This window comes from Pleurodeles waltl, chromosome 1_2 (assembly GCF_031143425.1).
Source record: "Pleurodeles waltl isolate 20211129_DDA chromosome 1_2, aPleWal1.hap1.20221129, whole genome shotgun sequence".
NCBI lineage: Eukaryota > Metazoa > Chordata > Amphibia > Caudata > Salamandridae > Pleurodeles > Pleurodeles waltl.
Genome location: NC_090437.1, coordinates 337047863 through 337064683, shown reverse-complemented (window position 1 = coordinate 337064683; position 16821 = coordinate 337047863).

Here is a 16821-nt window from a genome sequence, read left to right as displayed (position 1 = left end):
ATGGACGAACCACCCGGGCACTCACTGATTCAGGCTGTAGCCAATCCGTCACCAGGGCTGATTTAGTAGACAAAACGTTGTCCCCAATGGAGGAATATGTATCTACCTGATGCATTCACGGTGATCAAAAACTTTATCAATTAGTCCCTGTGTCAATAGAGTGGAATGAACAGAAAGAGATTATCCCGATGAGTTATTGCCCATTTAGTCGAAGATGTGATTATTGGAACAGACTTTTACAATTTCCCAGAATTGTTGAATAGTATTCAAAAGGAATCATGGTGGGAAGAAGCCCCTTTTTCCCAGATAGATATTTCTCCTGGAAAAGATAAACCTAAAATGAGCAGGAGAGAAAAAAAGGGAAGGAAGAAAGCCCTATCAGAGACAAAAACAGTGTCCTAATCCTGATTCTGCCGGAAAGACAGTGCTAGCTACCATACCCTCCTTCCGAATAAGTCAGCGGGAAGACCCAACTCTAAAACATGCATGGTAGGTCGCGGTAACAGAGAAAACCAGACAGGTGGGCCCTTATTTCATAATGCAAAAGGAATTATTATACCCAGTAACTAAACGTTGTGATCAAGAACAAACGCAATTGGTAGTACCCCAACCTTTTCGGATACAAACCTTAGACCTGGCCCACAGTCTAATGGGGGGCGGTCATTTCAGGAGGGAAAAAAACAAAGAGTACCTTTTGCGTCAATTTTATTGGCCCGGGGTCTTCTCAAATATACATTGCTTCAGTCAACAGTGCCCTCATTGTCAACTTGTAAATCCCGGATCTCAAAAGAAAGCACCTCTCTTCCCTTTACCCGTTATCGATATTCCGTTCTCTAGAGTGGATCTGATAGGATCCCTCAACCCTTCTTCACGAGGTTATATGTATATCCTCGTATTGGTTGACTACGCGACTCGATATCCTGAAGCAATACCCCTCACGAGTATGACTACCAAAAACACAGCACATGCTATGATCGGTTTCTTTTCAAGGGTAGGATTTCCTAAGGAGTTGCTCACCGACCAAGGCACTCCCTTCATGTCCTGCCTAGTGGCCCAAATTTGTCAAATATTAGGTGTAACTCAGATAAGAACATCCGTCTATCATCCACAAACAGATGGACTTGTGGAAAGGTACAACTGGACGCTCAAAACACTATTAAAAAAGTAATCAACGATTCAGGGAAAGATTGGGATAAAAAGCTACCGTTAGTCCTTTATGCGATAAGAACCCATGAACAGTCTTCTAGTGGTCATAGTCCCTTTGAGTTAGTGTTCGGTCATCAACCAAGATCCCTACTCGATATGGCCACAGAAAAATGGGAAGAGGATGAGAGTGAGGAGAAAGATCTGCTAGAATATAGCCAACAGGTGAAGGATCAATTACATACTGTATGGGAGGATGTAAGGATTCATCTAGAGAAGGCCCAAGGTAAACAAAAACAATATTATGATAAAAACACTAAGCTTAGACAATTACAACCGGGCAACAAAGTCCTAATTCTGTTACCAAGCTCAGAGAACAAACTGTTAGCCAAATGGCAGGGACCCTTTACGGTCCTTAAAATAGTACGTCCTGTCACATATGAATTGTTATTATCAAAAGACCCCCAAAACCCCCCAGATTTACCATATTAACCTGCTAAAGAAATGGGAGGAAAGTGAGGAAACACCCAAACCACAGCAAATAGGGTTCCTTGTTAATAGGGACAAAAGCCTTGAAATCAATTTATGCCCGCAAGCCGTTGACTCTTCCCTAACTCTTACCCCACTAAACTCCAAACTGCTTCCCATCTAACAAAAACAACTTGCAGAGATATTGTATAACCATAAAGATCTTTTTTCAGTCACATCAGGGAAAACTTCATTAATTCAACACCACATCAGAACCCCAGGAGATAAAGTTGTCTGACTTTGCCCTTACCGAATCCCAGAGGCCCGAAGAACCCTCGTAGAACAGAAAGTTCGAAACATATTACAAATGGGAATCATAGAACCCTCCACTAGTCCCTGGTGTTCCCCAATTGTTTTAGTTCCCAAACCCAATGGTTCAGTTCACTTTTGCATGGACTTCCAACAAGTCAACAAGACATCCCACTTCAACACCTATCCTATTCTGTGAGTGGATGAACTATTAGAGAAGTTGGGCAAAACACAATATATGACCACCCTAGATCTCACCAAGGGATATTGGCAAATTCCCTTATATCCCCCAGATAGAGAAAAGACAGCATTTTCCACACCCTCAGGGTTATACCATTTTACTATTCTCCCATATGGGTTACATGGGGCTCCTGCAACGTTCCAGAGATTAATGGATAGACTGTTACAAAAACATAATCCATACGCGGCTGCATACCTTGATCATACTGTAATTTTTAGTGAGTTATGGTCTGATCACCTCCACCATCTAGATGAAGTATTTCGTACATTAAAAGAAGCAGGGCTCACAGTCAACCCCGTAAAATGCACCAAGGCAAACAATAATATAGCGCACCTCGGATATCATATAGGGAATGGACAAATCAAACCCCAAATGAGTAAAGTAGAGGCCATACTAGGAGTACCTACTCCAAAGTCCTAAAAGGAGATACAATCATTTCTAGGTCTTGTGGGGTATTATAGACCATTCATTCCAAATTATTACACCATAGCCGCCCCTTTAACGGACCTCTTGAAAAAAGATAAGCAATCTAAAATAACAAAACTCACCCCGCACAACAACATAGCTATGAAATTCTCAAACTGTGTCTAACTACTGAGCCCGTATTACACTGTCCTAATTTTGCAAGACAATTCCTGTTACAAACCGATGCCTCTGATGTGGGGATAGGAGCCGTCTTATATCAAAAAGATGATCATGATAATAGCCACCCCATTGTCTTTATCAGTAGAAAACCGCTCCCACATGAAAATCATTATCCCTTCATAGAGAGGGAATGTCTGGCCATCAAATAGGCCATTGAGACTCTTCAATATTACCTCCTGGGTCATCCTTTTATCTTACAGACTGATCATGCACCCCTTACTTGGTTGTCTCGCCACAAGGACACGAATCCAAGAATTCTACGGTGGTTTATGGAGTTACAACCCTTTATCTTCCAGGTTCAGCATCTCCCGGGACACCAATTAGTAACCATGGATTACCTTTCCAAACATCCTATCGGTCAAAGTCTCTATCAGCCTTTTTCGAGGGGAGGGATATGTAACGTAGCCGACGCGACCCCGCTGCAAGTCTAACCCCCGGAGGCATGGGGCAGTGCCCCGGGGGCACCTTCCAGAACCCGAAAGCCACGTCGCAGGACGATAACCCGGATATCCGGAAAGATCAGGCAAAAGGGGAAATTACAGCGCGGCCACAGGTGGATAGAGGCCCGACCAAAACGCCGGACCAGGAGGAAGACAACGAACCGCCAAGAATAGAAGAGGGAATGCCGACACGGAGGACGGCCCCTTGAGGAGAATCTTCGCAGAGCACTTCGCAACGCCGCAGTGCCAGCCATGTCCCTGGAGGGACGTGGCTTTCGCAGGTACATGCCTGCATGCTAAACCCTTCAGGATACTATTGGTGAAAGGGTTTTTATCGTCCTTTCATCTTCTGTGTGCATTTTATTTTATCCTCTTTTTTTCCCTTTTTGAGATACTGGGAAATTTCCTTCTTCCTTTTTCTTTTATTCTTTGTTTGTTGCAGTTTGGTTGTTTTGTTCTCCTTTTGTCTATGGCTGTCGGGTTCAAAGAAACATGAGTGCAGGAACAGAACCAGGTCTTATAAGTTTGAGGGTCCTATAGTGTCTACATTCAAAAAGCTCATTTTGCTTGAGTTTTCCCAAAAGCCTATATATTTTCTTTTGGGACAACTATTCACTGGGCTCACACTTTCATGACTTCCTGGTGATATGTCCCACATACCCTACCCCACAAACTAAGTGGTCTGAAATAAAAGACCCTTACCTGTATTATATATATTTTTCTTTTCCACTCCCGGGGACAACGCCAACGCCGCTCTTCTCCACGAACCCCTCCATACCTGAGAAACAAGCGAAAGAAAGAGAAAAGAGAAAAGAAGACCAGTTAACAAAAGGGACGAAGAAAGGACCTAAGAATAACAAAGATAAAAGACTAATAAGAAGCATTTGTTGAACTATAACAAAATAAATATATTAAACCTCGCTATATCATTATCGCCTGAAGCCTAATTTTTGGTCACAGTAAGAGAACCCACCACAGGTGCATTATATAATGGCTGATCTTACTAAGCAGAAAACACATAATTCTTCTGTTGCATTATCCATGATAATAAATACCCCTTTCAATTAAGAGTAACTAATCACTGCATTTAATTTAAAAAAATAGTCCAGCATACGTTGTAGTACGGAGCATCCATTTGGTCATGTGTAAACAGTGCATAAGACCTACATTTAGTAACCAACTAAATAAATTATAGATTTCTGCAGACAGAATAGCAAAGAAAATCCACTGAATTAGTTAATTTCCAAAATAGCAGCCTCCACTTGGCGACTTCTATAAGAATGTATTCCCTTCAAAATGACTGACTTCTCATTTGTACTTTTTGCCATCATTAGTTTGTGCTTTTTTAGAGCAATGTGTAAAGTATTTATGCATTTCTAAATCAGTAATAAAACCGAAATACAAAATGATAAAAATCCCCAAAAAAACGAAAAATAGGGTACAATTTAACCAACAGAATGACACCAAAATGACAACAATCCAATAAGGGGAATAGAAGATGTGGATTTGTAAAGTTTGAAGCACAAATTGCACCAAGAACAAAGCACCAGTAATATTCACTGGTCGCTGTAGAGCAGGACATAGGGGCAATTTAATGCTGACCATGATGTAACGCGGGTCAGCTACACTAACCAAGTTTGCCCTGGTAAAATTCTACCTTCCTACTTCAGTCCTTTAAGCCCTAATCTACCACAGGAGTACACCTCTAAAATCCCCTAGGGCCTCAGTGTAGGCACTTAGAGACTCAAAGGGTAGCTAGCAGAGGCCAACAGGACAGTCCAGTCCACGGACACTTACCACTGGTCAGCTGGGCTGTTGCAGGAAAAGGACTTTTGAAGCTTGTGTCCCTGTAAGGTGAACAGTAGGTCATCCCTATGACTCCTGGAACCAATTCTTTTATCCTGGGTATAGGAGAGAAAGCAGGTCCAATCCTCCAGTGCTCTTCTCAGGTCCCTGACAGCAGGTTCAGTCCTCTTCTGATCCTCCATGGGTCTAGGAGTGTTCTGAAGTGGGTGTCTGGAGATGCCACATTTATGCTTGACATGAGCTACTGGGTGCAAATGACCCAGTGGGACGCTATGGTGTAAAGGTTCCTGGAGCTGATCCTATACACTTTGGGCATCATCAAGACGGCCAAAGTCTTTGGCCACACTAAACCTTGGCGCTGGGTGTGTGAGTGTGTGTGAGTGTGGGAAGTAAACTATGGTACCTCCAGTGCCCTCCCACATCTAACACTAAAATCCAGTTATAGTCAGTCCATGTACCCCTAACAAATTCAGAGACAGAAATATAGTGTAACAAAAGCTGAATTCTCAGCAGCCAGATAGTAGATACATGCAAAGTGTTTTAGCATTCTGTTTCCCTCCTTTGAAGTGTGCTCTAAATGACTAGCTGACCATGATGGCAGGTGTGTAGACTGCCAGCTCAACATCGGTCCGCAATAACTCCTGTTGAATTCCCCACGTTGGGCACCATCCGCTCTCCGCACTGCAGGCAAGGAATGTCGGAAGGGCTTTGGGGGTCATTAATGTGGATGAGTGATCCCAAACATCCCCCTGAGCTTCAGAGATTTCCCGCTGGCTGCGAGCCTGCTAGCAAACATGGTGACCGGGCCTAACTGATTCAGCAGCGGCATGGACATGATGAACCGCCCACTGATTGGCACCAACATCAGCACTCGGGCTGGAGTGCGGGTACGACTTGTGGCTGGGCATCCCAACTTGGATGCCGTGCTGCATACCTAACCACGAGGGGGGCCCGAGCTACAGGGGGACCGAATGGAGATGACGGTGGCATGGGTGAGTGCGGATGCTGGGGCGGCATGTGGATGATGTACTGCGGCCCGCAACCTTGTAAACACCCTCCTGCCTCCCCTCACCTATTAGCTTCCTACAATTTAAAACAATTGGAGGAGCACCAACAATATTTGAAAGGAGGGTTAAGCCATCCAATCAAGTTGCTCCAATGCATCCTTTGTTTTTTTCTATAAAACAAACAACAGCCAACGTGTTTTGTTCACCACATGTGAACTTCCTCAGGGCATTAATGTTTCATGATAATAAGGAACGTTGCAATCTTCCAATCATATCAACTTCACACAAGCATGACGGTTGGACTATTTGGCTCGGTACTCTGGTTGGATGATATTGTAGCTTCCTACTATTGATGCCGCCTTGTGTGTGGTATGTTTCCCCCGGCGGCAAGACAGTTTGGAAGGCTGTGGAACCTTATACTCGCTCCACCTGAGGATGCTGCGGTCAAGGGGAAAGTGGCCCTGGGTGCTGCCGGCACTGCTAGGCTGGAGGCTGTGATCCCTGGGAGCTGTGGACGCTTGATGAAGATAGGCCATATTGTAGGGCACACCTCACTGGGTGGGTCTCACTTCCTCCCCCTCCACCACCTTTCATCCCAGACGACCTTTAGAGGCTATGCTCCTTTATAGGGTGCTAGCCCCGGGGGACAGCACCAAAAGCGATACAGGTGGGTCCCGCAGGGGTAATAAAAGGCAGACAGATTTTGAGTGCAACTACGACAGAGCTCCCTTACACAAGGGGGACCACAGAGGGAAGGGCCACAGACACACTAAGGCGGCTAACATTGTTGGCAAGAGGCCGTCCCCAACCCCAGAGAGAGACAACTAGACACAAGGAGTGCTCATGAGTGGTGCGTGCTGGATACCTAGTGGGAAATGCAAAAACAATTGATAATGGACAGAATGCAGAACAAATCAAACATTCCCCCCCCCCCCCCAGTCACAGAACTGGGTTTAATCTGTCAGATATTTTGCTTCCCATGCTATTCCAGTTTGGACCCAACCATATGCAAATCAGTCTTGACCCTGTTCCTCATGGGAATAGTCCAGCCTGAACTGCCAGGCCAGGTCCTCCCTTGACCAGAAACAAGCATCCTGGGACCAGTTTCAGGGTATCACCCTTCATCAGGCAAAGTGCCAGTTGAACTAGGCCTGCTCCATGCAGACCACCAAAACCTGACTACCAGGGTGAAAGATACAGAGTCTTCACTGGTGGATGTGCTCCCCTTGCACCAAGCCATCAAAACCCAATTTACTCACCTAACAGGTCGAGTGCAACAACTTGAACACAGGGCGGAGGGTGCAGAGGGATGCATTAGGTGCAATAATGTGTGAATCATTGGCCTCTCTGAGGGAACAGAGGGGTAGGATATGTTGGCCTACTTGAAACCCTCGCTAAAAATGGTGGTGACCCCGACCCAGCTCATGCCTTTCTTTGCCCTGGAACAGGCGCACTGAGTGCCGGCCCGACCACCAGTCCTAGACAGCCCACCCAGAACTGTAGTTGCTAAGTTGATACATTACAAAGTCAGAGATGTACTGTTACAACCAGCAAGGGAAGTGGGCCCATTCCAAGTTGAAAATGGTCACGTCACACTGTTCCTGGACTTCATGGCAGCGGTACAGACCAAACGTGCCTCCTTCTTAGAAGAGAAATGAGCGCTCCGAGAGAAAGGGATTCAATGCTCTCTTTTATTCCAGGCTAGGCCAAAGTTACTGTTTGACAGCCACTCTCACTTCTGCCAGAGCCCGTACAAGGCTTGGGCCTGGTGGGAGAAGCACAAATCTGGGACAGACAAATCTCACATTGATGCAGAAGGGACCCCCACACCACCGGAAGCAATGTAGATCGAGAGATCACTTGCGAACAAGACAGACCATTACTAAAGCCCAGCTGGCTCAATCCTAAATGGGAAGAGTGGCGGCATTGCTGACTAAAATGGGACCTCTGATAGTGAGAACAACAGTAGCTCAGATAGCTCAGACCACCAGGAGGATGCCACTAACTCCAATTCACTTCACAGTGAGGGAGATGGGCTTCTGGAGGTGACTCGTCAAACTGCAGAAGACATAGGCCCTCATGCTGGCAGTTTAATCACAGACCGCCAGCCCATTGAGGACCCCGCTGGCCCAATAAAAAACATTCCGCTGGGCCTGGACATTGCAGACGGCTCCACATTTAGCCGTCGTCAATGTCGCAGTGCAGCGGGTGCAGGAGCACCCGTCACACATATCACTGCCCATAAATCGGGCAGTGATATGCACTGCCCATGCCAAGTTCATGGGCAGTGCAGGGGCCCCCATTGTGCCAGCCTTTTCCTGGCGGGGGACCCCGCCAGGGAAAGGCTGGTGGACACAGGTTCTTTATCCAGCAGGCAGCACTGCTTGCAGCGATGCCCTGTCAGATAAGTAACTCTGCCATCGTCAGGCCGTCTGGGGGCGGTAGCCTGGCAGTGGTGGAGTTATGCCTGTGGCAGTCACGCCATGAAGATTGTATGGTGGTCCGGACCGCCATGCCGGTGGCGATAATTTCCGCCACTGCCGGAATAGCGGTCTGGACCGCCAATGTTCATCATGACCCCCATAATTTGAGCAGTGTCACTCCTCTTAGTTGACACAGTGGGCCTACCGTGTGGGAAGTGTCTTTACTACCTGGACCAATGCATCTGCAGGTGCCTGAATTGTTGACTGCTTTTGACTTTCCCACACCTTCTTGTCACTTTGGAAGTTTAGCGGTGAGAATGCTGTGTGGTATCACTTTTTTGACTTGCATGGTTTGGGTTGCCGGCCGTTGCTACACTTTTTTGGGGATGGGGAATTGGCATGTTTAGTTTTTCTTGTTGTCTTTTTCTGACTCTGGAGTGCAGCTAAAATATGGGGGGATTACTAGGTGGGGGGAATTGATTGAGGACATGCCTTTTGCCGCTTTATTGATTAACAGCTTGTATGGCTAACACAGTACACAACTACAAATTGATGACCTGGAACATACGTGGCTTGGGTACAGTGACCAAACAGCACAAGATCTTGACATACCTTAAAATACGTGGTGTGCATGTGGCCCTGCTCCAAGAAACAAACCTCACTCTTGCGGAGGCTCACTGCCTTCGACAGAGGTGGAGTGGATAACTTCATGCTACCACATATTCAGCATAGCAAGAGGCTCATTGATATGGGTGCGGCGGGGGTTCCCTTTGAAGCTACTACAATTAACATTGGTAAGGAGGGATGCTACATCCTTGTAGAGGGGCAACTGTGTGGGCAACCCATGATCCTGGGTAGTGTCTATGCGCCAAGCCAAGATCAGGTTTCATTCTTTCACACTCTATCAGCGCAGTCGGTGGGCATTCGACATGACTTGAAGCAGGATCTTAGGAAACTGGAAGATGAGCTCCACATGCGGGACAACAAAGAATGTGGGAGCCCTGGGCCACTCCCACGGTTACTGGAGGCAGGCGAATCATATAATGTGGCTTTGGCATGGCTTAGATACTATGACTATAAAAAATATGTGAACAGGGCCCATGGAGAGGAAGGGGAATCGGGCAGACTCCTTGCCTGGTTGATCTAGCCAGAGAGCAGAGGCACCCCTATCAGTCACCTGCTAACTTCAGAGGGGGCAATCCTCTTCTCCCCTCGACGCATTAATGAGGTATTCAGGACCCACTATGTGTCCAATACCACCCACCAGAGGTAGACCTCCTGATGACATTGGGCCCCTTATTTGAGAATCTGGCACTGCCGACACTCCCACCGGAGAAACGAGAACTGCTGGGTGCTCCTGTGATGGAGGTAGAGGTCAGGAATACTATTAAGGACAATGGGACGGGGAAAACACAGGGTGCGGTCGGCCTCCCCTCGGAGTTCTATAAGATGTTCGTGGGGGAGCTGGCACCAAAACTGGCAGAAATGTATGCGGAAGCCTACAAGATGGGAATTCTCCCCTCAACAACGAGGGAGACGTTGGTAATCCCCTTGCCCAAGTCCACCTCTCAGAACGGAACAGTATCAGACTTTAGACCCCTTTCTATGCTGAATTCCGATTTGAAGATACTCAGCAAAGTATTGGCATGTCACCTGTTGCCTCACATGCAGAGAATGGTCCATGGTGATCAAAACAAGTTTATACTCACCCGCATTAACTCTCATAACCTCTGTAAGCTTTACTCAAGCTTTTATGCTCGCAACCAGCATCCTGACCCCACCACAGTGATGGTATCTGTCGACCTGGAAAAGGCTTTTGACACAGTGCAGTGGGATTTCTTGGAGGCCACTATGCTTCGAATGGGGCTGAACGCCGCCAGGGTGAGATGGGTCAGGCTGCTTTACACTCACCAAATGGCGAGGGTTAGAACGGGGCAGACAATCTCTGCAACCTATGAAATCCTTAGGGGCACTAGTCAGGGCTGTCCCCATCGCCTCTCTTATTTGCTATGGCTATTGAACTGCGAGAGGAGAGGTCCCGCACGGAGACGCTGGATTGGGACATTATCCTGGACGGTTCTACTCACATCATTTAACTATATGGGGATGATTTGCTTATTTATCTCTGAGATGGGGAGAACAAAATCCCCCGGGCGTTACAGCTCCTTGAGGACTTCAGCTGTGCTCCAGCCTTAGGGTGACATGAGGCAAAACCTGCGTGCTCCCTGTGGTCACTGGGATGTGCCGCCCCACTTCTTGTCCATCTAATATACTCAGGGTTCCACGTACCTTTAAATACCTGAGCATCCAGGTATTCCACGACTTAGCTGATCTCTGGGAGGGGAACTTGGGGAAGGCTCTCCAGTCCCTGAAGTCCTGTGTTTCCTTCTGGTGCTCCCTTGAGTTGCCCATCCTGGCCCGAATAGCACTTTCTAAAATGGTCATGCTCCAGTGACTCCTTTATTTCTTCTTAAACCTCCCAGTCTGAATCCCAGTGAAGGGTTTCGGGGACTAGATGCACTTCGGGAACTGACCTGGAATGGTGGATGTCAGAGAATTGCCTTGGTTACCCTCCACCCCCCCTACCCTCGGAGGGAGGATTAGGAGTATCAGATTTTGAGTTGTACTTCCTTGCAGCCCACACTCCAGTGGATCGTGAGGTGGCTCAATGGAACAGGCCTCTCATAGATTGGCCAGATGGGTGCTGAGCCTAATCAGGGACTGTTTCTGGCAAAGCTGTTATGCCCAGTGATGTGAATTCTATGCCCAGGTAGCCTGCTGTCCTCTGCCCTGACCTGCTGGAGATATGGGCTGCGGCGTACTGGGGTGGTGACTCCTCACACTCCCGAGCTCCCACTGGAGGGCCTTACCCATGTTGAGCCTCTGAGCTTTTTTAATGTAGGGCAACTGGATTCATGGACAGAGAGGGGACTGCTGACGCCTGGGAGACTGCTTCCAGTTGAATGCCCTAATCCCCTTCGGAGACCTGGTGGAAAAGGTGGCTTATCACTGGGACAATTTCTTAATTACCAAGCATTTTTTCATGCCTTGCGAGGCCTGTGGGGCACCATGGAAGCAGAACTGCCCACCCTTATAGTCTTCCAGCTCCTCTTGACACTTGAAACAAGCATCCACCTGGTCACATGGTTTTACAGGGCATTAAATAGACTAGTCCTGAAAGCTCAAAAGGCACTCCAAGCCTGCTGGACCGTCGCACTGGGTAGGGACGTGTTGGACACTGACTGGAGGAGGGTACTTGCTGCCCACTGAAGGTCTCTCGCAACTCGCACCTTAAATATACACAATACAACTACACCCATAGGATTTACCCTACTGCCCACAGGACTAGGATATATGTTGAGGACCCCAGGGGTGTCCTCATGCTGGGGCACTGGACTCCAATTTTGACCACATGACCTGGGGATGCCATAGAGTCACGGGGTTCTGGGACGAGGTTGTGACAAGACTCTGTAGGACCCTGAATAGACCACTTGACAATACGCCTGCGCTCTGCGTCCTGGGCCTCTTCCATGGGCTGGCCACCAAGAAGGTGGGGAACAGAATTATTGACTTAGCTGTGGCCATGGCCAAACAGCAAGTGGCCATGGCTTAGAAGTCACCCAGAGGACCTTGCCTGGAAACCTGACTGAATGATGTCACACGCTGGCCTCAAGCCGAGGAAAGAGCACTGCAGAGACAAGAGGCATGGGCGGTTCGTCTCTGACCTGTCATGCCCCTTTGGACGGAGATGGTTGACGAACGGGAATTCCCTGTGTCGGCTGATGAACTGATGGAAGATAGTGAAGAAGGGGTTAACTGAGGAGCTTTGAGATGGTCGCGGCAGAGAGCCTGACACTGCAGGAGATAAATGCATAAGTATACAGGTGTTGTAGGTGGGGCATGTTAGGAAATAGGTGGAGACCTGGATAGGGGTGCTATGCGCCCCCCACTCCCGGGGCCACGTGCCTTTTGTTTTTCTTCCTCTCTCTGTTTGACCTCCCCCCTGACAAAGCAGTGATCGTCCTCTCCTTTTTTCCTTTTCCTTTCTTCTCCAGACATTTCTTGCACACTCTAACATGAGACTGGGACATACATGAACACTGTTCTAAGTTATATGTAACATGGAATGTTGTCTTGTTATTGTTACTATAGCATATGCTTCTCCTGAAAATGTGACTGCTCCCCTACTCGCTGTGAGTAGCAAGTACTACCAAATGTCCATTGAGCCCTCAATTAACCTATTATTAATCTGTATGCTCAGACGGGACTTTCATGGCTGTAGCTACTAAACTATCTTCCACTGTATTGAACCCAAAATACTGTGTTGATGTAATTACTGAAATGCTAAGAAACAAAAGAGTTAAAAGAAAAGTGTGCTCTAAAAGTCTTATGAAAACAGCAGGATCTAAAACTGTGATGTCAACAAGAGGTCGCTGTGATAAATGCCATTGTGGCTGGTGGGACGGGGGCAAAAGAAGAGTGCAGGTCTGGGTGTTAGCTACATCCACTTGTGACAGGGTAGGCCACTTTCAAGTTAATCAAGTCCTTGAGCTCAGCCCAAAGGCCATCTTGTCAACAACACCTTCTTACACCCAAAGCCTTTTGTCTCTATCCTCGGAGAAAGTTCACACCTCATTCACGTCTACGGGAGTGCTGATTACTCGCTAGCAGAAGCTGGAGACCCCGATGCAGATTACTGCTTCCAGGTACTATCGGCAGGGCAAAGGTAACTTTCTAAAAGTTGCTTTCCCATAATAGCTAGAAAAATAGACTTCACCATTGAATTGGATTTTTAATAATGATTAAAAATAGGTGATTAAATATGTTATATCTAGTCCTATTCCTGAGATATAGTATTAGTCTTTAATATTGCATCCCAGTGCTATGGAACAGCCAACCTTGCTTCTAGTTTTGAGGGGCTAGTCACTGAAAGAACATGTTTAACATTAAACCTTTACATGGCCTACTTTTAAATACAATGCACTGTGCCTCATGGGCAAAACAGCCTACTTACGGGTGACTTATAAATATTTAGAAGGAGGTTGTAGGCCTTTCATAGGGGGTTATTATGACAGGTAGAATTTGTATCTGAGACCTGCACAGCCAGGCTACTGTGGCAGGCCTGCAGTCATGTTTACATTGTCACTGTAGTGGATGGTACAAGGGATGCTGCAGTCAACTTGTTATATTTAACTTGCATGCCTTGGGTACACCTTGGTACGATGTACTAGGGACTTATAGGTAAAATATGCCAATAAGGAGTATACCAGTTTTACCATGTTGAAAGGAAGAGCACAAGCATGTTACCTCTGGATAGCAGGAATAAAGTGTGCAAAGTTCTATGGAAAAATATAGGGTTCAGCAAAAAGGCAAAACAAATTTTGGGTGACCCTACAGAAAGGGCAAATTTCCCCAAAACTCTCCCACCCCAGCTAAAAGCTAGGGTAGACTAATCAATACCTTGAAGGACTTCCATGCTTAGACACTAGAATGTTTGAAATGTGCATGTCTGCAGTGGCAGTTGTCTATTCTATGCCCCTGTGAACCTCTCTGTACCCACCTGTTACCATCCTCCTGAGCTACAGGACTGGCACATAAAGAACCCTCCTCATCTGCCGACCCCATCTGTGAGGCTCCTAACCGTACCCTGCTGAAAGATGCATTTCAGGATGCAGATAGTACCATTGTGGCCAACAAGGTGACGTGCCCCATTCTGCTTCTTAGGTCAGACTTCTGTCCCCAACCTAGGAAGACCTCTACCCACAAGGGTATCAACCAAAAGCCACTGTCATTGTCAAGAGCTAGGCTTTTGGCCATCCACTACGAGGCAGAGGTTCAAGTCTGGGGCCTTGGGCAGGCCTCAACTCCAGCCATGGGACTGGAGATGTGTCACCCACTTACTTCTCAAGTCTCCCTGGCCTGGCCAGGTTTCTCAGAGTGCAGAGGGATACACCCTCCGGCGATAGACAGCATCTCTTCCACTCTTACCTCTGCTACTTCAGGGGTGGGATACTGAGACTTGCCTCTCAGTTCAGGGTCTATACCCTGAGATTGAACTGGTGCCTGACAGTACAAGGCTTTAGGGCTACAACAGCCTCCCTCAAAGGTGACACTCTGTCTGTGTCATGTAGGAGTCTGTTTGCGGCAGGACTCCTGTCCTCTGTTTTTGTGACAGACAGCCCTTCTAGGTCAGATGTGGCCTCCCTAGGGTCAATCTTGGGATGTTCTTCTCTTAGACCATGTAACCTCTGACCTACTGGCCCTCTCACTGTGGACTTCCTCCACCTCCTACCCATTGCTTTCCATTTGGGCCTCTGTACTCTCTGTCTGGAGATGGTACCCCCAAGAATTTATTGGGATGGGGTGTCTAGCATGGGTGCCCCACCCACCTAGTCTCTCACTAGTAAAAGTTAATTGCCAAGGATGTAGTCAATAGACATCTGAGAACTGAAAATGACCCTTCTCTGGGACACTTCTCCCCACCCCATTGCACAGGACAAAGGGCAACAAAGTGGAAAAACATCTGCCAAGGTTAACCTACATATCTGTCCTGGCAGATACTGGTCTGGGGAAACCGTTTTTTTACACCACCATAGTCTGGCTGGCACAGGGATCCCTCAAAGCAGTGACAGGGACCCCATTCATTGTGATCTGGTGAAAGTGGTGACTCTCACCCTCTATGACTACCTGCTTACTTTCTGGGTCTATCTCTCTCAACTAAGGGACACTAGGGCATGTTCTACCCTCGCTTCTGGGGGACAATCTTCCCCCACAGCCACACTGCCCATCCCTGTGGAGTGCCCACCTCTGGGTGGTTTCCTGGGACAGCTAGAGTTCCCTTTCTTGTGCTCTTACTTGTGACAGTCATAACACTAGGACAGAAAAAAGGGCGCCGTAAGCTTCCGCCCATCAGATCCTCCCCACTTGTGCTCAGAAGGGTTATGAGCAGTGGCGGTCTGTACCCACTTTGCAAAGAAAAAAAAAGCCCTCCCTTCAAAACCCTAAAGTAAACCACCCCTCCCAACAAAAACCCCAAATAACACAAAGTAAAACAAGCACTACACTTACATGCACTAAACATTTACATACATTACACACATCCATCATACATTTAAAAAAGTACTTACCCATGGGTTGCATGTCCTGCTTCTGTACTTCTGCTCTCCGATGGAGGAAGAGCTCCCCTAACCAATCCAGACACTGCTGTCATACTGTTAACCAACATGAAAGAAGCGCCTGGATTGAATTAAGTATCCTGGCTGGACGCTCCTTCAGGCCCTGGAGGCCTATGTCTGGTCTCCGCAGCTGGGTGGAGAGCTTCAAAGTGAGGTGTATTTTGGAGAATCCAGTCCAGGCACCGCCCCAGCCCTCTGCTGCCAGAAGCCGAGGCAGTCCGCTGCTACCTCTGCTTCCGGCAGCAGAGGGCATGCCCAGCATGCCTCTGGGCTGGTGCGCTCTGCGTAGGAAGAAATATAATGGCAATGAAATCTTTTCATTGCCATTCTATTTCTTCCTCCTCGGCTTGCGACGGGGACAGAGAGGGAGACGCTCCCCCACCCTCGAAGATAAGAGACCACTGGTTATGGCACTGCTCTTTTGGACCATTTAGCTAATATCCCTCTTAAGAAACTCATGCAACCTCAAAGGTGTCTATTGGAAGTACTGTTCAATGATTCTGTCCCTGTTGTCTGTTTCAGCCCCGTCGTCTTCCTCCTCGTCACTCTCCACAGGTTCCACAGCTGCCACAACACCACCGTCTCGACCATCCTCCTGCAGGAAAGGCACCTGGCGGCGCAAAGCCAGGTTGTGAAGCATGCAGCAGGCCACAATGATGTGACACACCTTCTTAGGTGAGTACATTAGGGATCCACCTGTCATATGCAGGCACCTAAACCTGGCCTTTAGGAGGCCAAAGGTGCGTTCGATCACCCTCCTAGTACGCCCATGGGCCTCATTGTACCGTTCCTCTGCCCTGGTCCGGGGATTCCTTACTGGGGTCAGTAGCCACGACAGGTTGGGGTACCCAGAGTCCCCCAATAGCCATACACGGTGTCTCTCTAGCTGTTCCATCACGTAAGGGATGCTGCTATTCCTCAGGATGTAGGCGTCATGCACTGACCCTGGGAATTTGGCATTTACATGCGAGATGTACTGGTCAGCCAAACACACCACCTGGATGTTCATGGAATGGTAACTTTTTCTGTTCCTGTACACCTGCTCCCTGTCTCTTGGGGGAACCAAAGCCACATGGGTCCCATCAATGGCACCAATGACGTTGGGAATATGTCCAAGGGCGTAGAAATCACCCTTCACTGTAGCCAATTCGCCCACCTCAGGGA